Source organism: Carassius gibelio, chromosome B3, assembly GCF_023724105.1.
Source record: "Carassius gibelio isolate Cgi1373 ecotype wild population from Czech Republic chromosome B3, carGib1.2-hapl.c, whole genome shotgun sequence".
Lineage (NCBI taxonomy): Eukaryota > Metazoa > Chordata > Actinopteri > Cypriniformes > Cyprinidae > Carassius > Carassius gibelio.
In genome coordinates, this window is record NC_068398.1 from 40,652,552 (window position 1) to 40,675,185 (window position 22,634).

Consider the following 22,634-nt stretch of genomic DNA (forward strand, 5'->3'; position numbering starts at 1 on the left):
AAAAACCTAGGACTAGTTCGTAAAAGTAGGTTTTTAACATATTTGTGAATAACATTTGAACGATTTGATTGACAGCAATGGTTCTTGAGGCAAAGTTGTGCATTATGAGGAGATCTATCAAATGATATGCATATTGTGTTGATAAGTGAAACACCACGTGATTACAGAGCCAATAAACTCGTTAGCGCCAACTAGTGGCCGATTTCTTTCAAAATTCTTACAGACCTTAAGGTTCATGAGTCGAACGCACCCAGCGAGTTTCGTTCCGATCAACATCCGTTAACCCTTTGAAATAGGTGCTTAAAATTGTTTGGCCAATGGCGGCCATGTTTTTTGAGATATGCAAATGTCCTCATAGGTACTTGTGCCCCTTCAAACAAAGACACTGCATACCAATTTTTAGGTCGATCGAGCCAACGGTAGCCTAGTTATAGCCATTTATGTGTTTTTTCTTTTTATAGCGCCCCCAAGTGGCAGAGGTGTGCAATTTTTTTTTATTTGACCAAAGTTTTAGGTCTTACAAATGTGTAGCAAGTTTGGTTAAGATATCTTATTTCTTTCACGAGTTATAGCCTGTTGCGTAAAATTGCTCCTCGACTTTCGAACGTTTTGTTATCCCATTACGACAGCGAGTCGAAATTTCAACTTTTTTTTGATAATTATTGATATTCCCTGGCCAGAGAACATTTCTGCAGTGGTTTGGTTCAGATTGGGCGAAAAACCTAGGACTAGTTCGCAAAAGTAGGTTTTGGACATACGTCAAATTTGCGAAAAAACGAGGCCTCCTAGACCCAAAATCAGAGTGACCGTTTTTAATTTCGCATGACCCACGGATTCCGGAAATGTAAAATTTTTGGCTCTATGATAAGCGGTTTAGGAGTTATTAGCACTAACGCATTTTTGATCACTGTAGCGCCCCCCATAGGCCAATTAAGCTGAGACTTTGTCAGAATGTCCCCTCGGGGAGCTCTACCTTCTGGCCAAGTTTCAGTTCTCTAGGCCTTACGGTTTGGTCTGCACGATCAGTTTTAGCGGAGAAAAATAATAATAATAATAAAAAAAATCCTAACAGATACAATAGGGTTTCAGCACTGCGTGCTTGAACCCCTAATTAAAGCTGCAAGCAGCATTTACGGGGTTCAAGCATTTAAGGCATCTGAGGTGGTCTGAGCCAAGCTGGATGCATGGATGACAGTTAAACACATCCAAAATGGAGAACAGGCTAACAGACAGACAAACACACTGAAATTCACTGATTAAACTAATATATTAATACTCTATAAGCATATGCACACACACACACACACACATATACATGCACAAACATGTTGTTGCAGATATAGGTATCTGAAATAAGTGATAGGTGACAATAAACTTATTGCAAGTCTTCTCTTTTTAAGAGTTTAGATGTCATTTTCAGGTTAAACTGTAATCATAATGTGGCAAAATTGTAAAAACTGATACATCTGTATGAACCAAATGGAAAACATCAATTCAATGAGATTTAAAATGTTATAACAGTTAATTTATTAATGTTTTGCTTGAATTCATGAAAACAGTACTGTTTAACTTAACTGAATGAGCCCATTAGTGGTCTTCCGCTGCCATCTAGAGGTTATAAATTGCATTTACTCAAACAACAGTGTTTTTAAAAATAACTGTTATAGTATTATTTTTTTTGCCCAATTTCTCTTAAATTTTGCATGCTTGTTAAGTACGAAATTATGCATTATTTTACACAGTTTTGATAATGTGTGGGCTTTCTGTTTGTATTAATAGGCCTTTGTGTACACTATGCAAATAACATATTATAAAATCAGTGGTTTATAGTTGTCCAAATGCAATTGTTCAACGTTTTTGATAATTATTGACCTTCAGAGTCTACAGAATTGTACTTCAGTGGTTTTATTGATTTTCAGCTTAAAGCCTTGGAATACTTTGCCAAAGTAACTTTTTAAACTAATCTTGAATATTTAATTAACAGATTTATTGACAAAATTGGTCCCAGAGGCAAAGTTTTTCAGAATGAGGAGATGTATCATATGATATGAAGATTTAGTGTTTTTGAGTGAATATATGAGCATTTTCAAACAATTTGAGGCCATTTACCATATAAATCTTGTCTTTTGAGACCTTTTCTACTGTTATAGCGCCACCTATAGTCCGATCTCCATGAAACTTTGCATGCTTGTTAAGAGTCACCTTTTACATGATTTCACCAATTTTCATAAAGTTTAGAGTTTTCGTCAAAAAACCTAGGACTAGTTCGCAAAAGTAGCTTTTTAACATATTTGTGAATAACAATTGAACGATTTGATTGACAGCAATGGTTCTTGAGGCGAAGTTGTGCATTATGAGGAGATCTATCATATGATATTAAGATTTAGTGTTTGTTTGAATGTATGAACATGTCCTACAAATTGTGATCATTTTCTATTGAAAATGTGTGTTTTTGAGGCTTTTTCAACTGTTATAGCGCCATCTATGGTCCGATCTCCATGAAACATTGCATGCTTGTTAAGAGTCACCTGTTACATGTTTTCACCAAGTTTCATAAAGTTTTGAGTTTTCCTTTAGGTTTTATAGGCTTTGGGGTATGTTTGGCCACACCCCTTTTCTTAATTACCCCTTTAACGCTAACCAAAGTACAAAATTCAACATTTTTTTGATAATTATTGATCTAGAGAGTCCACAGATTATTACTGCAGTGGTTTGGTTCCGATCGGACAAAAAACCTAGGACTAGTTCGCAAAAGTAGGTTTTTAACATATTTGTGAATAATTAATGAACGATTTGATTGACAGCAATGGTTCTTGAGGCAAAGTTGTGCATTATGAGGAGATCTATCAAATGATATGGATATTGTGTTGATATGTGAAACACCACGTGATTACAGAGCCATAAAACTCGTTAGCGCCAACTAGTGGCCGATTTCTTTCAAAATTCTTACAGACCTTAAGGTTCATGAGTCGAACGTACCCAGTGAGTTTCGTTCCGATCAACATCCGTTAACCCTTTCAAATAGGTGCTTAAAATTGTTTGGCCAATGGCGGCCATGTTTTTTGAGATATGCAAATGTCCTCATATGTACTTGTGCCCCTTCAGACCAAGACACTGCATACCAATTTTCAAGTCGATCGAGCCAACGGTTGCCTAGTTATAGCCATTTATGTGTTTTTTTCTATCTTATTGCGCCCCCAAGTGGCAGAGATGCGCAATTTTTTTTATTTGACCAAAGATTGAGCTCATACATATGTGTACCATGTTTGGTGAAGATATCTCATTCCGTTCTAGAGTTATAGTCAAAATAACACTTGGCTAACGTTAGCATAGACGCTTTTTGGCGTACTGTTTCGCGTAAGAATCGAAATTTCAACTTTTTTTTGATAATTATTAATATTGAGTGTCCAGAGAATATTTCTGCAGTGGTTTGGTTCCGACTGGTTGAAAATCCTAGGACTAGTTTGCAAAACTAGGTTTCGGATATAGATCGATTTTGTGAGAAAACGGTGCGTCGTAGAGCAAAAAATGCAGCTGTGCACTTTTGTTCGGGCTAACCCAAGGATTGCAACGATGCCATGTTTTTGAGTCTAGGGCTAACGGTTTACGACCTGCGTCCAAAAATGTCAAAAATTTTAGTTTTTTGCGCTGTAGCGCCCCCGTTAGGCCGATTGAGCCGGTTTTTTGTATCTGAGTAGCGAGCAAGACTACTACCTTTTGACCAAGTTTCAGCTCTCTAGGCCTTACGGTTTGGGCTGCACGTTCAGTTTTAAGGCGGAAAAATAATAATAATAATAAAAATCTTAACAATTACAATAGGGTTTCAGCACTGCGTGCTTGAACCCCTAATAATAAAAATCCTAACAATTACAATAGGGTTTCAGCACTGCGTGCTTGAACCCCTAATAATAATAATAACGCCAACGATTACAATAGGTGCCTACGCACCTTCGGTGCTTGGCCCCTAATAATAATAATAACGCCAACAAACACAATAGGTGCCTTCGCACCTTCGGTGCTTGGCCCCTAAATATAGCTGCAAGCAGCAATCACGGGGCCAAGCATTCCAGCGGCAACATCAGGAGCTAAGCATATGTAGCATCAGACCAAATGCAACAATGAATAATGAAATTAATAATTGCATGATTGTAATTGAAATGGCTGAAAATCGTTAATAAAAGTTCCACAGCGAGGAGCTAAGCATGGCATGGAGCATCAGACCAAATGCAACGAGTAAGAAAAGCAATTATTGGAAGAGTGTAATTGAAACAGCCAGTAAAACTCCAGTAAAATGATGCATTATCATTTTTGGAAAATAGTTGGCGCTGTAATCAAATCGCTTTGTTGTGTTCTGTGGGAGGTGACAATGTTGTGGGCAATTTCTTTCAAAATACTTACAGACCTTTAGGGCAATGAGTCGAACATGCCCACCGAGTTTCGTTCCGATCGACTTCCATTAACCTTGTCAAATAGGTGCTTAAAGTTGTTTGGCCAATGGCGGCCATGCTTTTTAAGATAAGTGAAATTCCCCATAGACACTTATGCCACATTGGGCCATACCAATTTTCAAGTTGATTGGATCAGCGGTTGCTTAGTTATAGCCATTTTAGTTTTTTTTTCATCCTGTAGCGCCACCAAGTGGCAGATATGGAAAAAAAAATAATTTGACTAAAGTTTTTATTCATGCATATGAGTTCTGAGTCTGGTGAAGATATCTCATTTTGTTCCCGAGTTATAGCCTTTTTCATAAAATTGGTCCACGAATTTGAATGTTTTGGGTCACCTGGTTTTTTGTTCAGTCTTGATCAAACCACTGCAGTAATATTCTCAGGACTCTCTAGATCAATAACTTTGAAAAAATATGTTGTATTTTGTCCTTTGGTTAGATAACATTTAAACAGGCTTAAAAAACTAAAGATTTCTGTTGTGAATGGCATTAAACTGCAAAAAAAAGGGGTAATATAATCACACATGCATTAGATCTGTATTTTCTCTAAACAATCATGCAAAATTTAACAGAGATTAGGTAAAAAAGAACAATGTAATATTTATAAAACTTCAAAACCCAGTGTTGAATAAAAAATTGCAATTATAACCACTAGATGTCACCGGAAGACCACTAATGAGCTCAGTAAAGACTAAAACATTACAGTTTATGGGCTTGTTGAGGGATTCATCTAGAAAAAATGTATATTACTATTATTTAATATTACTAAGCATTTCAGATCACATTGAGTCAAAGTTTACCAATTTATTCATACAGATATATCTAATGTTTATAATTATGCCAGATTATGATTGCAATGAAACCTGAAAAATGACATAGAAGCCCATAAAAACAGAAGACTTGCATTAGGTTTTATCACCCATCATTTATTTTAATTATCTATTATATATATATATATAACAAAATGTGTGCATCTGTGTGTGGGTTTAAGCATGCTTATTGAGTATTAATATACTAGTTTAAACATTTCATGTTTGTGTGTGTCTGTAATTCTGTTCTATTATTTTACTGTCAGCCATATCTAGGTTATTTAAAATCAGTGCAGTACTATTATCTAGGCTGTGAAATTATACATAAATTGCGTATGCTTCTTTGGAATGAAATTAAGACAACATATAACAGTTCTAAAGGTTAAAGAGACAGTGTTGTATGATAAATTGCATTTACGACCACTAGATGTCACTGGAAGACCACTAATGGGCTCACTAAAGACTAAAACATTACAGTTCATTGTCTCGATGATTGATTCATCTAGAAAAATATATATTACTATTATTTAATATTACTGTTCAAGCATTTAAGATCACATTGAGTGAAAGTTCAACAATTTATTCATACATGTATATCAAATGTTTACTATTATGTCAGAATATGAATGCAATGAAACCTGACATAGAATGTAAGAAAATAAGTCTTTCTGTGAGTTGTGTGTCACCTATAATTTATTTCAAATATCTACATACAACAAAATGTGTGGGCATGTACTTCTCTGTGTGTGTGTGTGTGTGTAATCATGCTTATTGATTATTCATATAATAGTTGAACCATTTCATTTCTGTGTGTGAGTGTCTGTGAGCCTATTCTCCATGTTAGACAATGGCACACACAAGTTTGGCTTAATTACAACAAAGCTTTGCAGAGATATAGCCTCAGACTCATTTTGTGAAGATGCCTGACATCTGAAGCAGCGCTGTACAAAAACGGTTTCGTCTATTGACACGAAATCCATAACTTTTTGTCAGCACGGTCTGAAGATGATCTGATTCAATTTTGGTGAAAATCAGACAAACAGTTGAGGATGAGTTTAAAAAAAAAGGTTTTCAACATGAATCAAAATGGCGGACAGGAAGTTTTGCTTAATATGACATAATTGGTATGTATGTTGTCGGCATGTCCCAAGGAACATTTTGAGACATGTTTCATGATAATAGGCTAATGCAATCAAAAGTTATTAGCATTATTGGAAATGTAATAATTAGCGGTTATTGATTGGTTTATTACTCTTGACCAATAGGTGGCGCTGTGACCAAAATGATGTGGCGTAGTCAATGTGATGTGACAATGTCACATATTAAGTTTTGTGTAAATATCTCCAACCTTTGCAGAGATACAGCCTCAGATGCAGTTTGGCATCTTTCCAGCAAATTCGTTGGTACGCTAATTGAAAACGGTTACGTGTATCGACACAAATTCCATAACTTTTTGCCAGCATGGTCTGAAGATGATCCAAATCAAATTTGGTGAAAATCTGAGCAACGGTCTAGGAGGAGTTCGAAAAAGTAGGTTTTCAACATGAATCAAAATGGCGGACAGGAAATTTTGCCAAAATTGACAAATGGGGTATCGGTGTTCTCGGCATGACCCAAGGAATCTATCAACATCAGCTTTGTTACAATAGGCTAATGTATGCAAAAGTTATTAGCATTTTTCGAAAAAATCATTATAACTATTGACCACAAGGTGGCGCTGCCCCCAATTTTTTTGTGTACATTCAGGGCATGGAGCCGGACATTTTTGTAATTATTTGCGATACGATACAGAACTTCATTCTTAAGATACAGCAATTTACAACTAAATTCAAAATGGCCGACGCCTAAAATGGCCGAATTGGGAAAATTTGGTATCATTCGACTCGGAATGATTCACTGAATCTAAAGTCACCACTTTTGTGATTTTTGGCAAAACCGTTCAGAAGTTATGAGCAAAAACATGCATTTTTCATATCTCCTGACCACTAGGGGGCACAGCGCCGAAACACTGCAGGTAGTCCCAGGGAATGGTTGTTATAAGACCCACCAAGATTGGTCTCAATAGGCCAAACCGTTGCGGAGATATAGCCTCACGTTCACGTTTGCGTGCTTTTCGAAGAATTCGTTCATGAGCTATTCGGAAACGGTTTGAGAAATCAACTTGAATTCCATAACTTTTTGCCAGCATGGTCTGAAGACTATCTGATTCAATTTTCGTGACAATGGGTGCAACGGCCTAGGACGAGTTCGAAAAAGTAGGTTTTACGAACAATTGACGATAGCGAAAAAACTAAACCTTGCGATTTTTGAATTTCGGTGTCCATTCGACTCGGCATGAGCCAAGGAATCACAGGAAAAAAGAATTTTCATTTTGTGGCTTACGGTTCAAGAGTTATTAGCATCAAGTTTTTGAAAGTTTAGACAATTGGTGGCGCTAGAGAGTTTGAGTTAGAGACTTCAAATTTGCTACGGTTAATGTTCAGACAGTCCTCTATTAGTGTGCCAAATTATACAACTTTCCCGCAATCGGTTCTATGGGCTACCATAGACTTGGGGTGGAAGAAGAAGAGGAAGAATAATAACCTTCGGTGCTTGGCCCCTAATAATAACGCCAACGATTACAATAGGTGCCTACGCACCTTCGGTGCTTGGCCCCTAATAATAATAAGAACCGGAACAAAAACAATAGGTGCCTCGCACCTTCGGTGCTTGGCCCCTAATAATAACGCCAACAAACACAATAGGTGCCTTCGCACCTTCGGTGCTTGGCCCCTAATTTACGGACAAACAGTAATAATTGAATGCATTGCTACACATGCAACAGATAGTGAATCAGTGTCCCTTGCAAACTGGAAGTTTGCAATTTTTGCAAAAACTGCCAATTTTAACATGCTTTGAACCAGCAGTGGAGGAACCAGCTGCTATAGCAGTGCAATAGGTCGTAGGTTAAAATCCCAGGTAACACACATACTGGTAAAAAATTTATAGCCTGAATGCACTGCAAGTCACTTTGAATAAAAGAGTCTTCTAAATGCATAAATGTAAATTTAACTATGACATCAGAACTATTCTAATAATTCACAGGGGGTTCCTTTAAGATTCACCTATTGGTTTTTTTTTATTTTTTTATATACACAATGTAAATTACACATCCATACTCAAAATACACATTTTGAAACAGTTATGCTAATTTTTGAAAACGTATGTTTTTATTAATGAATTAGATAAGAAGATTTGGACTAGAGGGCTGCATTGGGATTGAGTCCCGCCGGGTCCCGCCGGGTCCCGCCGGGTCCCGCCGGGTCCCGCCGGGTCCCGCGGGATCCAACGCAAATCTCGCGGGAGCGGGCGGTTTGAATTTTGGTGCGGGCGGGAATGGGCGGCTAAAAAAAACACGGAGGTTGCCTAGCGACATGATGGAGAAGATGTCAATAGATGATGTAGAAAAGAACCTAATGTTATTTATTAGTGTTGTTTTTTGAGCACAGCCCCTCGTTGCCATTTGTTAATTAGGTCAAGAGGCATGATGATGCCAGTGGTATTGAGCAGGCTGCCTAAGTTTGAATGTTTTTATTCTTATTTGTATTTTTCAAACAGAAAAGCTGCGACATTTGGCTAATAATTGTAAAACTGCTGTTTTTCATGTAGCCTAGTTTATCATATTATGTATATATTTTTTTTTGCAAAGCAGTCCATTTTTATGTGCAAAACGAAATTATATTTGAATGTATTATGTGTTTTGTCTTTTTTTATTATTATTTTTTTTTATATGCAGGCCAGGGAAACTAAACAAACAACCCCATGAATCTCTTTAATAATATCAATACAAATACGTGTTTTTTTTCTTCCCTGCGGGACAGGAGAAGACACAAAATCAATGTGCAGGAATAAATTGTCAGAGTTTTGCGGGTGCGGGCGGGAGTGGACATACCCCAGATAGCATACATATCCGGGCCTCATCTGGGCCAACTATGGCACATCTGGCTCAGTTCTGGCAGCGGCAGAGGTTATATGGGCCATCTCTGGCCCACACATATCAAGCCGGTTTTAGTTTGAGTTGTGGCATGCTGTTTCTGGGCCAGATCTGGCCCGTGTGCGACAAACCGGCTTTAATTTGAGTCGTGGCTTGCTGTGTGTGGGCCAGATCTGGCCCGTGTGCGACAAACCGGCTTTAATTTAAGTCGTGGCTTGCTGTGTGTGGGCCAGATCTGGCCCGTGTGCGACAAACCGGTTTTAGGTTGAGTTCTGGCTTGTTGTATGTGGGCCAGATATGGCTTATACCAGGTGACCAGATGTGCCATTTTCTGAAGACACATCCTAGCAGATCACCTTACTTTACCAGTCAGTGGTTCTAAAACTATTTTGAGTACTGGACGCCCATAATATTTCAGGACATGTAATATAAATACATACACACATTTATTTGACCTACACGGACCTGTTATGAAGCTGCAATGTTATTCGATTTTTTTACATTTTTGTACCATGTCCTCTGGTGTGACACCATGTCCTTTGAACTTTTTCGGAACCACTACAAATTTTTTATGCTTTGTTGTGCATTAATATGACACCCCTAAATTATATATATATTTTTTTATTAAAAAGTGCATGTTAAGCTACATAATCCTAGAAAATTTTGCAAATGTGTCTTGCTTGCCACTAATGACAGGTTAGCTTGGAATAGCAAGGTCATTAATTGACAGAAAAGGCTGAAATGTCCTTTGGTGTGATAAAAAAAAAAGTCCTCCATTGTGACACCTGTACTGTCACACCACAGGACAAAGTTTCTTTAAAAATCATTTTAAATAATTAAATAATATTTGTTTAACTCCTTTTTATACTTTTAAATGCAATAATTACATTCATTAAATTAAGCTCTAATCATCAAAAAAAAAATAATTATGAATCTTTAGAATAAATATATAATAATATATTTTTCATAAAAAAAAATTATATTCATGATATTCACATTTCTTATTCACAAGATATTCATGTCATGATATTCATGATATTCACAAGATGCACCTTATACACACACACACACACACACACACACATATATATATATATATATATATATATATATATATATATATATATATATATATATATACACACATACATACATATATGAGTGTTCGTAAAAGCAACAATACAAAATCTTAAACTATATAAGTGCCACTTTGTCCCACTATTATGTGCAGGCCTGGCATTTTGCACTGAGCTATAGAACTACAAAATGAATTTTAAATTAGCAATATCATCATTGAATGACATTTTGAATTATGTAGTGATCTAATTCTATCCACCAAGCAATTGTATGTGAATGTGTGAGACTTATGGTCATGGTTATAGGGAAATAACAAGAAGAACAAAGTGCAGTAAACGGTAAAACTGTTTGCACTACAAACCAGTACGTTCATAATTAAGACAATACATAATAACATGGTAAGATACAGCAGTTTGCAACAGTAAACAGCAAAACAAGCTGTTTGTACAGCCAATATAGCTGGAATGACACCGAACGCCAGACACATTACATTTACAAATAGCCGCGCCCCCTCTTACAGAAAAAAATAAGGGTCATATGTTTATTCATATGTTTATTTATGTAACGTAAGCGTGTGACTTTTAATTCGTGACGTGCTTTCATGGGTGTGCGCGCGGACCAGATGGAGTTGCCATGGAAACGGAGTGCAACCCTGCAAATGTCACGAGGAAACACCCGGTTTCTCGCTGATTTCACTGTTTTCAGGTGAGTTAAGTCCATAAAATCACACAAATATTACTTATAACTGTTGTTGACACTTCTCTTATTTGTATTTGACTCGCTTCTGTTGTTTATTAACTTTATAGGAATGGTTTATTGTCTTCGAAAAAGTCCGTTAGCATTTCTACCGTTTTCAGACGACGTATCGTCAGGTATGATAACTCTATTGTTCTCTTATTTATGAAAGTTTAGGCTTTTAATCAAATTTTCATCTGTAGATGATAGCTTTTGACTGTTTTGTTGGTAATCTTTCAATGGATGATTGGAAATTGCTTAATTTATTTAATCTTAACATTTACACTTTACTGTTTATCGATGACGTCACGTTATCAAGGAGCGCGATAATTGGCAGAAAACTAAAGTTGTTTTGATCTTTTATGGTAAACAAAACTGTTCTCCGATTTCAAGAGTGACAAAATAATAAACCTGGAACTGCAGACTAAATATTGTTGGCTCTGTGTCAAATTGCTTGTTTTGTTCCTAGATTCTTCAGTGCTGATGGCCTGCTGCATCCAGCAGAGTCGGAGTGAACCTACTGTAAGACAACATCTCCAAGATGCTATTGACCACAAGACTAGTACAGTAAGTCAAACCTCAAATATACAGTACACTAGTGTTCAAAAGCTTGAAGTTGATACAATTTGTAATAATTATCTTCTGCTCACCTCTGTAGTAATTATTTGATTGAAATATGTAAAAAGAGTAATATTGTGAAATATTATTACAATTTAAAATAGCTGTTTTCTATGTGAATACATTATAAACTAATTTATTCCTGTGATGTGCAGCTGTATTTTCAGCATCATTCCTCCAGTATTAAGTATTCAAACTTATTATCAGCGTTGAAACAGTTGTGCTGCTTCATTTTTTTTGTGGAAACCGTGATGCATTTTATTTTTCAGGATTCACAGATGAATACAAAGTTCAAAAGACCTGCATTTATTTATGCATTTAGCAGACGCTTTTATCCAAAGCGACTTACAGTGCATTCAGGCTATCAGTTTTTACATATCATGTGTTCCCAGGGAATCGAACCCCCAACCTTGCGCTTGCTTGCTAGCGCAGTGCTCTACCAGTTGAGCTACAGGAACACTATTTGAAACAGATGATTTTGAACAATTTGATGCATGTAACACTAACATTCAAATGTTTGGATTCTATGTAACAACGAATCCAACAAAAAAAATTCAGCACGTCTGTATTTTAACATTGATCATAATCAGAAATGTGCAGTAAATCATCATATTAGAATGATTTCTGAAGATGTGTCACTGAAGACTGGAGTAATGATGCTGAAAATTCAGCTTTGATCAAAGGAATAAATGACATTTTAACAATATTCACATAGAAAATAGTTGTTTTGAATTGTAATAGTCACAGTGTTACTATTTTACTGTAATTTGATTCAATAAATGGAGCCGTGGTGAGCCTAAGAGATTTTTTATAAAGGCATAAAATATCTTACAGACCCCAAGCTCTTAAATGGTTGTGTAAATTACAGTTATGATGTTCCTCCCAGTTAAATTTTATTAAAATGTATTAAATGTTACTCTGGCATATGTAGTCCATTCTATAGAGACTGTGTCTGTTCCCCCAAAACAGACAAAAAATTATATGTTTATTAAGGGATCTAGAAAAATTATTTCAGTTTAAAACTACTAGATTAAAACTAGTACTCAATGTACTCCATTGATGAAATAGTAAAAAGTGCACATTGCCTGAAATGATATGAACAGCAGCTATGCTAATCTTTCTCCCTTTGCCTTCCTGTTTCTGCAAATGTCCATCTCAGGGTTATTAGAAACTGCACAGCACAGGACTTGCAGGACTTGTGAGGACTTCAGATGATACCAGTACTCAAAAGACCTTAGATGATGGCAACTATAGATGGACATACAAACTACCGCCACTGCAAAAAAGGTAATGTCAATTTGAAAGAGCTGTGTCACAGTATCAAGGGCTCCCTTATCAGTTCTGCTTTCAGTACTGGAGAGTAAAAGATAATTTTTTTCTTATGTTTTTATTAGTACATATACGTTATCTTGCACATTTTATCTCCCCAACAGATTCTAATTTGAAAGAAGTTTATAATACATGTCGCTACTCCCAATTCAGAAGACTGAATCAGCCTGTGTATCTGAATGTTTCTCATACTCACTCCTCTCTGCTGCATCTGAATTTGGGATTTTCCTTAGCTGTCAGTTATAAACATCAAAATTAAAAGAAATAAACATTTGAAATGTATCAGTCTGTGTGTAATGAATAAATATTATACAAGTTTCACTTTTTGAATGGAATTAGTGAAATAAATCAACTTTTTGATGATATTCTAATTATATGACCAGCACCTGTATATCATTGCTCTTTTGTTGATTTTGATTGCCTCCATTGTCCTCATTTGTAAGTTGCTTTGGATAAAAGTGTCTGCTAAATGTAAATGTAATGTTAATGTGTATTTAACTATATTTATATTTATCTGTATTTTTTTATTTTGTAATAATGTAAATGAATTTGTTTTATATCTATACATGCAGTTGTATTCATGTATGTATATTTATTTGTCTAATTTTTATATTTTAATAAAGCAGTTTAGACTACATGAGTGTTTTCTTTATTCTGGATTAATTACATATTCTTTTGTGTCTAGAAAGGGTATCTAACCCAGAAGTCAGCCACAACTGGGACGGATCTGGGCCACATCTCAGAAATGGCGTGGTTAACATCTGGGCCAGGTGTCGCCCATGCCATTTGTGAGATGTGGCATGGATCTGGTACGGTTGTGGCTGACTTCTGTCAGACAAAACTGGGCCAGATCAGGCCCAGATGTCACCCACACCATTTCTGAGATGTGGCCCAGATCTGGTTCAGTTGTGGCTGACATATGTCAGCCAGACTCAGGTTGAGTCATCGCTGTCATTCCGCGCGGTATGTGGGCCAGAAGAATATGGGAGATGTGGGCCAGAACTGGGCCACATGTCATTTGCTATCTGGGACATATTGTGGGAGCGGGCGGGAGTGTAACATACATTGCGGGAGCGGGCGGTAATGGTCAGAAATTCGGCGGGAGCGGGATGAAGAAAACAGTCCCGCGCAGGGCTCTAATTTGGACTGCGAGTGTGTGCAGTTTACATTGTAGAACAAAACGTAACTGTATATTGTCAAGTTATGTTTACCATAGGCTTTATTTGTTCATAAATTGAAAAATTATAAAACCCCACCGGAAATTCTTGAAGGAACCCGTGGCAAATTACAATTCCTGGTTCTGACTTCATAGTTCCCGCACTCTATTGTGGTGGCGATGAATAGTGTATTACCTAATCAAATGCATATTTCCGTCTATGTGCCATAAACTGTTTGGATGAGGAACATGGTAGACTCTCCTGGCGATGGCACTACTCCATCTGCGTGCAGCTGCAGTTGGATCGATTTGGGTAAGAGCTTCTCAGACCCTACGTCGCTGGACAAACAGCCCTTCTGCAAGTAGCAGTCCTCTCATGATCTAAGAAATACACATTATTTTGACAGAATGGATGCAGAATAATGAATGAGACTTTCCTTTGCCTGACTCACCTCACTTCCTGTGTTGGGATAGAGACTGTGAAGTCTTCTCACATGCTGTGTAAGTTCTTCCTCGGTCATTTGTGTTTGCAGTTTTCGTATAGGAATTCCGAACAGTTTGGTTTTCCTATAAATAAATGAAGTCAAGCAACCAAGAATCTTGGCCATCTGCTTAACGGTGTGTCCTTGTTTCATTAGAAACTCTATTTGCTGCTTTGAAACATTAATGGAAGGTCTTCCACATATACCTAGAGCACATAAGGAAACAAAGAACAGTTGAACAACAATTAACAGACACTGCTGTCAATGAATGGATTAGCAATGAGTGAAACTGGAAATTTGTAAGTTAGCATGTAAGTGCACTTCATTGTAGTTGTAAAAAAGTTGTGTGAGTCCACACGCCCTGCACACACTGTGCATCCTCCATATCATTAAAGTAAAAAATGAAAGATTTTTTCCATGCATGTCAGCTTATAACCAAACAAAATGTTTTTATCTATGTTTATGTACGATACTATTTAAATAAATAATCCAATTAATTCATTTTAATTCCCATTTCGTTTCCAACTGGAGATATTTCCAAAAACTCCAATGGAAAGTTAATGGAACTTTTCCGCCCTTTTGCAACACTAGTTACCGGTATACACAAAAATGTAAAAGTGCTCAGAGATCAGCTTAATAAATAAATAAATACTGAAAACACCATAATGGATTTAAAAGCAATGGGCGATATATATATATATATATATATATATATATATATATATATATATATATATATATATATATATATATATATATTCGTCTTTATCGCCGTCTTGGTCCATTAATAAGGCATTTTCTTTCTCTGTGAATAAAACGCATAACGTGCGACTTAGCGGTTTAGGGTTAGTGCTCCATGTAAATGTTATCAATTAACAGAATGCACATTTTAATAACTAGAGAGAACAAAACTTTTACTCACCTGAGTATACACGCCCAGCAGAGTAGGCCTGGTCTTGATCTACAGTTTGCGCCAGCAAATTCCTCTTTAGGTCGATGAGCGAGTCTTTAAGTTCATTAGCTGTCTCTGTTCTTAACAGCCTGGCAACTCTTGAAAGATTTCTGAGACATGCCTCTATGGCATGTAGATGTTGTTGACCACAAAAGCCATTGTGGTACGCTCTTTCAATGGCATAACATTGCCTTTCAATTTGCCTCAAAACCTCCTCTGCCATTTTATTCACAGTTCATCCCAGTTCTGCAGCACGTAAAAACGTCACGCTCTTATTTGAATATTTATAAGCAGTCGTCATTAAATTATGCACATATCCAAAAAGGAATTCATGATATCTAAAATATCAATTTATACAAGTGATAATGCAATTTTAACATGTAACAATTAAGTTAAAGATATCAATAATTAAGTGTATTACTAGTTGTAATTTCATTTTTGATATGATAAACGCATTTCTGCATTTCTGATGACGTCATTTGTGATATCAAGAATACGTGTCGTTACTAGTGAAAATGTAATTGTTGATATCAAGAATTAAATTGTTGATATCAACAATTCAATTGTTGATATCATGAATCGACGTTGGTACTAGTAACCGTGTGATTACTGATATCAAAAATAAAGGTCTTTACTAGTAAGAATTGTATTTCTGATATGTGAAGTCGGAATTTCAACTAGAAAGAAAGCAATTCTTGATATCAACAATTACATTTGAATGGAAGCCTATGGTGACATTTAAATAGTGAAAATACAATTCCTGATATCAAGAATTAAAATTGTTACTAGTGGAAATTGAATTGTTGATATCAAAAATAGCAATTGTAACTAGTAGAAATATAACTCCTGATATGAAAAATGTACATTGTTACTAGTGAAAATTGAATTATTGATATCAAGAATTAACATTGTTACTAGTGGAAATTGAATTGTTGATATCAAAAATAGCAATTGTTACTAGTAGAAATCTAATTCCTGATATCAAGAATCAACATTTTAACTAGTGAAAATCGAAATGTTGATATCAAGAATTTACATTGTTACTAGTGACAATTAAATTGTTGATATCAAGAATTAAATTGTTGATATCAAGAATCGACGTCTGTACTAGTAACCACGTGATTACTGACATCAAAAATAAAGGAGATCATGAATATTAATGCGATTTTCCAACACCCCTCGTTCTAGCGTCAGCATTGGCCAAAGATGGCAGAAGAACTTCCACATGCAGAAACGGCTCCTCCTTTATTTATTTGTGTTGTTTTGAAACTTGAAAATTATATAACCGCTGGATTCATTTTTGTAAATTGATGCTGTTTCTTTTTTTTGGCCACCAAGTCCTTCGGATAATTAAAAGGAAAAATGAACAAGGCATTCATTTAGTTTTAAAAATAACTTCATGTCCTTTGTTCAGGGTTTTCTTTTTGGTTTTATTACACTTTCTTCTAATAGCCTACATCAAATAAAAAAAATACAACCAAAAGCAAAAATATAACAGGTAATAATGCATCATACAAACATTTTACTGGACTTTATTATTATTATTATTTGGAATATCGTTGGCTACATGAATGATAAATAAATTTACACTGTTATACAAGCTGTACACTCACTACTTTATATTGTAGCAAAGTGTCATTTCTTCAGTGTTGTCACATGAAAACGTACAATAAAATATTTACAAAAATGTGAGGGGTGTGTACTTCTGTGAGATACTGTATATTTAATCAAGATTGTTTTATTGGGGTAAATGATCTACAAGCATTAAACATATTTCTATGACACTAATAATGTTAAACTACTGTCGCTACACTACGGTTAACTTATACACATTTATTGCATTTATTTTCAATAAATAAATCCTAATTATCTGGCTCCCTCTCGTGGTAATCTATCTAAACGTAATATCATAGCCTTCATCTTCCACTTGAAATTGGCTGATAGTTTAGAATTTGATTTTGGCAGGGGCTATTTGAATACAGTGAATTATATTTACACTTAGTGAAAATAGCATATTTTATTAGCAATAGATTGTATTTACCCTATTTAATAATATGAGTATTTCTTACAGTAATAGTAGTTTGATGCTGTTTGTGCTACATAGTGCAAGTAGTGGCCAATATGTGCACCTCATTATTGTAGTAGGCTACATTATAAAACAGTATAGGCTACAATAATAACATATTGAGTGTAAATTACAATTTTTATTTACAAATGATTAAATCGACACCGCCCCTACAACTAGCCCTAGCATTACACAATATCCACGTTATTTTCCAGTTTTCGATAATTTCGTTGAGTTTTATTGAAAATATATGCCTTTCGATGTGATGGGGACGTGAAAAGGGTGAAGAAACAGATCGGCAGAAGGCGGAATCAAACCGGGTCCGTCACGTCAAAAAATCAATTGCTTCATGCTTTACCATCTGCACCACAGAACACACAACAAACCTAGTGTCTCTGTATATTATTCTTTAACACTACCACACGTTGGTAGGCGGGGTTACATAACCTGTGCCAAAATAAAAACAAAATAATTATAAAAAATAGCCTACAGGAGCGTATTATTTTCATGAGAGGGCAATCGAATGTGCCCATTCTCTGTTGGACTCTTTACCTTGTCCTCTATCCGCCATAAACATTCATAAAGGGTTGGACTCGGTTCATTGATATGCACATATCCAAAAAGGAATTAATGATATCTTAAATTACAATTTTTACTAGTGAAAAATGCAATTTTAACATGTAAGAATTAAGTTACTGATATCAAGAATTAAGTGTATTACTAGTTGTAATTTCATTGTTGATATGATAAACTTTTTTCTGCGAGTGATGATGTCATTGTTGATATCAAGAATACGTGTTGTTACTAGTGGAAATGTAATTGTTGATATCAAAAATTCAATTATTAATATCAACAATTAAATTGTTGTTATCAAGAATTAAATTGTTGATATCAACAATTCACATGTTTAAATGTTAAAACGGCGCCAAAACTATTACAGATATCAAAATGCATTTGTTACTAGTTACAATTCTAAATTCACATATCAGCTTTGTATTTCTTACTAGTAAAAATATAATTTTTGATATCAACAATGACATTTTTACTAGTAAAAATGTGAATTCTTGATATCAACAATTTAGTTGTTACTAGTTGAAATGTTAATTCTTGATATCAAAAATGTAATTGTTACTAGTGACACTGTTCATTTCTGATATCTGAAAATGTATTTCTGATATCAACAATTGGGAGGGTAATTTCTGATATCTAAAATGGCTTTCTTACTAGTAACAATTACATTCATGATATCAGAAATGAACATTGGCACTAGTGACTAGAGATGTTCCGATACCCTTTTTCTCTTCCCGATACCGATTCCGATACCTGGGCTCAGGGTATCGGCCGATACCGAGTACTGATCCGATACCTGGGTGTGTATCTGTATATACAGCTGTATATACTACTAGCCCTGTGTAAATTGCTAGAATTCTTTTTATGGTGTGCTTCAGACAGATCCCTCAATAAAACATGAACAAATACATGGTGAACTACTGTATTTATTACAGTATTTTTATTATCTAACATGAATTTGACAGTATTATTTATTTTCATATGCAAAAAAGAACTTCAAATGCAGCCAAAAATCTAACACCGCAAACTAAAAAAGGTATTTAAGTTTTACAATATAACTGTATAAAAAAACTGCAACAAATAAGTCTAGGAATATAAAAAAAGATCTATTAATCAGATAATCTCTTTACAACAAAACAAGTAAAAAACAAGCAACCATCTAGGCATAATTATTATTATTATAGAGACGTATTATTATTACTGTAGGCTACAACAGTAGCTTTATATATTGTCAATTTACTCATGTAAACCAAACATTTATTTTAATGGGCTGCCATGAAGATCTTTGAGTGTCTGTGTTTATGATATGACAGTATTCTCAAATGAAACGGTAAATTCTCATGAAGTGACGGTTTATGCGTTCGTGTCCTCATGACACACAGCAGAGACTACAAAACAGCGAGCTCTCGCGCATCTGTGCCAGTCACCCACAGAGATGTAGATTTTGCGGGAGTAATATTTAAATAGTATTTTGCAGTTTAATATTCACAGACACTAGTATATATTCGGCTACTGTCTGGAGCCCTGCGCTTTGACTTACACGGAAGCGACTGAACGCAGCTGCCGGTACTGAATATACTTGAGAGTCTGTAACTACCGGTACTACAGAGACATACTGCTAACCACTGATCTATAATATAGAAGCGGCTTCACTGTCTTTTGGCAGTTTAGAATGTGATGAGTGATCCAGTCATATATAGATCAGGGCTGCTAACGCGTTTTCATTTCTTCTTCGCTACTCTAAACAGGGGTTGCTTGTGGCAACACAGCACAACTTCCTGTGTTTTCAATGCATTTTGAGCAGCGAAGAAGAACCGTGCAGCAGTTAGGCAAAGCTTGCGGTCATAACTAGGTATTTTTTAAGAAAATGGTATCGGATCGGTATATGGGTTCATGTACTCGCCGATGCCGATGCCAGAATTTGTTGTGGTATCGGAGATATTTCCGATACTAGTATCGGAATCGGAACAACTCTACTAGTGACAATTAAATTGTTGATATCAACAATTCAATTGTTGATATCAACAATTCAATTGTTGATATCAAGAATAGACGTCTTTACTAGTAACCATGTGATTACTGATATCAAAAATAAAGGTCTTTACTAGTAAGAATTGTATTTCTGATATGTGAGATCGGAATTTCAACTAGTAAGAAAGCAATTCTTGATATCAACAATTCAATTTGAATGGAAGCCTATGGTGACATTTAACTAGTGAAAATACAATTCCTGATATCAAGAATTAACATTGTTACTAGTGGAAATTGAATTGTTGATATCAAAAATAGGAATTGTTACTAGTTGAAATCTAATTCCTGATATCAAAAATTAACATTGTTACTAGTGGAAATTGAATTGTTGATATCAAAAATTCTAATTGTTACTAGTGGAAATGTAATTGTTGATATCAAGAATTAACATTATTACTAGTAAAAATTGAATTGTTGATATCAAGAATACATATCCTGCGAATGAATAAAAGTTAATTTGGCTTGCCATAAAGCAGTTTTAAAAAACTGTGGTCATACAACTAAATATTAGTTTAGTGATTCACAGGATTGCTAAATCCCAGAAAAAAAATAATGTTTGTACAAAATAGTTTTGAGTTTGTACAGTCAAAGGTAGACACTGCTATTTTTTTGAACACACCCCTTTCAACTAATTGCCCAATTGCACAGCCTTAAGAGCGTGCATATCATGAATGCTGGGTCTTGTTTGTTTTCTGACAATCTACTGAACCTACTGGTAACTTGTTTGCCACGTAGCAATAAAAAATATACTAAAAACCTTGATTATTCTGGTTAGTCACATTGTACTGCTATTATTTTGAACAATACTGTATATATATATATTTTAGTGGTGGGCATAGATAATTCTTTTTAATCTAGATTAATCTCACTGTGATCTTGAAATTAATCTAGATTAAAATGGCTTATTCGAATTCTCCCGAAGGCATTCAGAATATGTGTTACCCAAATAAAATTGACAAACAGTAAGTCTTTGAGAAGGGGTTTATCAAGCAAGATGGTGCATTAGAAAAGGGTCTCATCTCCTGTTTCCAAAATGCATCACAAAGTGCTTGAAAAAGCTGTAAACTAATTCCACATTGCACAAGGTGCAAACAACATTACTCCTGTTTCACAAGTTTTTTTTTCAAGTTTGTAGGTGTCAAGGTACAGAAACCAAATAATTAAATGTAAAATAGCACTGCTTCACAGTATTCAATGTAAAAATGAAATATACAAGCAAACCTACATTTATTCAGACACCTTCAACATTTCTCACATTATTACAGTTTTGCTATATATATAAAAAATTATATCTGGTGTCTGTAGTTTTAACAGTCAAACCAAAAATTATTCAAAGTAATTCAGTCAAGAGCAGTGAGTGATTTTCATTTTCTTGGATTAACATTACAGCAGCCAGTAGCTAAATTAGGCGCGGTCACTTTAAGAGACGATGAACGCATCCAATATAATACACATCCCATTTTTTTCCTCACCTGTTTACTTACACTTAAGAAATAACTGAGTTTTTTCTAGCATAATTTCCAAGGTGGATATTTTGACATATTTTGTATGTATTTGTCGGCACAAGAGAAAAAAAAACTAATTCGATGTTCAAGTGTTTTGAGACGCCTTTCTCTGCGTGAGCCCTGAACACCGCGAGTACTGAATTGGGCTCTTGCATATCTTTTTGTTCGTTCAGGTGCAGGAGGGATGTTACAATGTTATATTATAATGTTATTGTTGTTTCACTTGCAGTTAATGCCGCGGTCCTGTGGCAGTGGAATGCACGACGGTATTACCCATTTTGGTTGTCTACCTACTGTACATTACTTTTTTTCCCAATGAAATTGTTCTGTGAATGTTGATGCTGTAATAAAAACATTTATTAGGAGCGTGTATGCAGGGATTTCATCAGTTATTCTTAACTAAAGCAAGCGGCTGCTGTGTGCATAGTTTTTATGGTTTGGTGGAATGCCAGCAAAAAGCTCTGCATTCATAATCTCTAAAATACATCTCAGCTCAGACATCTCACAAATCTCTGTCATCATACAATAAAAATATGCATAATGAATCTACATTTTCCCCTTACTTCAAAAGAATGCTTAGTTTGTGGCTCATTATTAGCCTATTATTAATAACGAAACAGGCTAAAACAATGGGATGACAAATTCTTTCATTGTAAAACAAAACAAAAAGTAAAAGACTTTGGATTTTCCCTTTCTTTAAAACTATAGTAGTTTGTGGTTTATTATTAGACTAGTAATTAAAACACATAAGCAATAAAATAGTACCATGGTAAAATTTCCGATTCAGGCATTTAAAGAGCTTACTTTTATTAATAATAACGAATAAGATGGATATTCGAACCAAAGGAAATAAGGTATTTACCCCCTTTTAAAACAAATGCTTAA

The 22,634-nt window shown here is 35.2% G+C and overlaps 2 long non-coding RNA genes across 3 annotated transcripts in view; one reads left to right on the plus strand and one right to left on the minus strand.

The window, feature by feature from the left end:
- Nucleotides 1-15,252, minus strand: part of LOC127953485 (uncharacterized) — a 115,914-nt gene extending 100,662 nt beyond the window's left edge. The window contains exons 1-2 of the long non-coding RNA XR_008153238.1: nt 14,597-15,252; nt 14,341-14,525 (exon numbers count right to left, since the gene is read on the minus strand). This is a non-coding gene — a long non-coding RNA (uncharacterized LOC127953485). The remainder of the gene's footprint in view (nt 1-14,340; nt 14,526-14,596) is intronic.
- Nucleotides 11,150-13,284, plus strand: LOC127953470 (uncharacterized). Of its 2 annotated transcripts, XR_008153214.1 has the most exons (4): nt 11,150-11,178; nt 11,511-11,608; nt 12,819-12,946; nt 13,093-13,284. It is a non-coding gene; the product is annotated as an uncharacterized LOC127953470 (long non-coding RNA). The 2 variants fall into 2 exon arrangements; XR_008153213.1 differs by lacking the exon at nt 11,150-11,178 and having other exon boundaries at nt 11,457-11,608.
- Nucleotides 15,253-22,634: the final 7,382 nt, after the last annotated feature.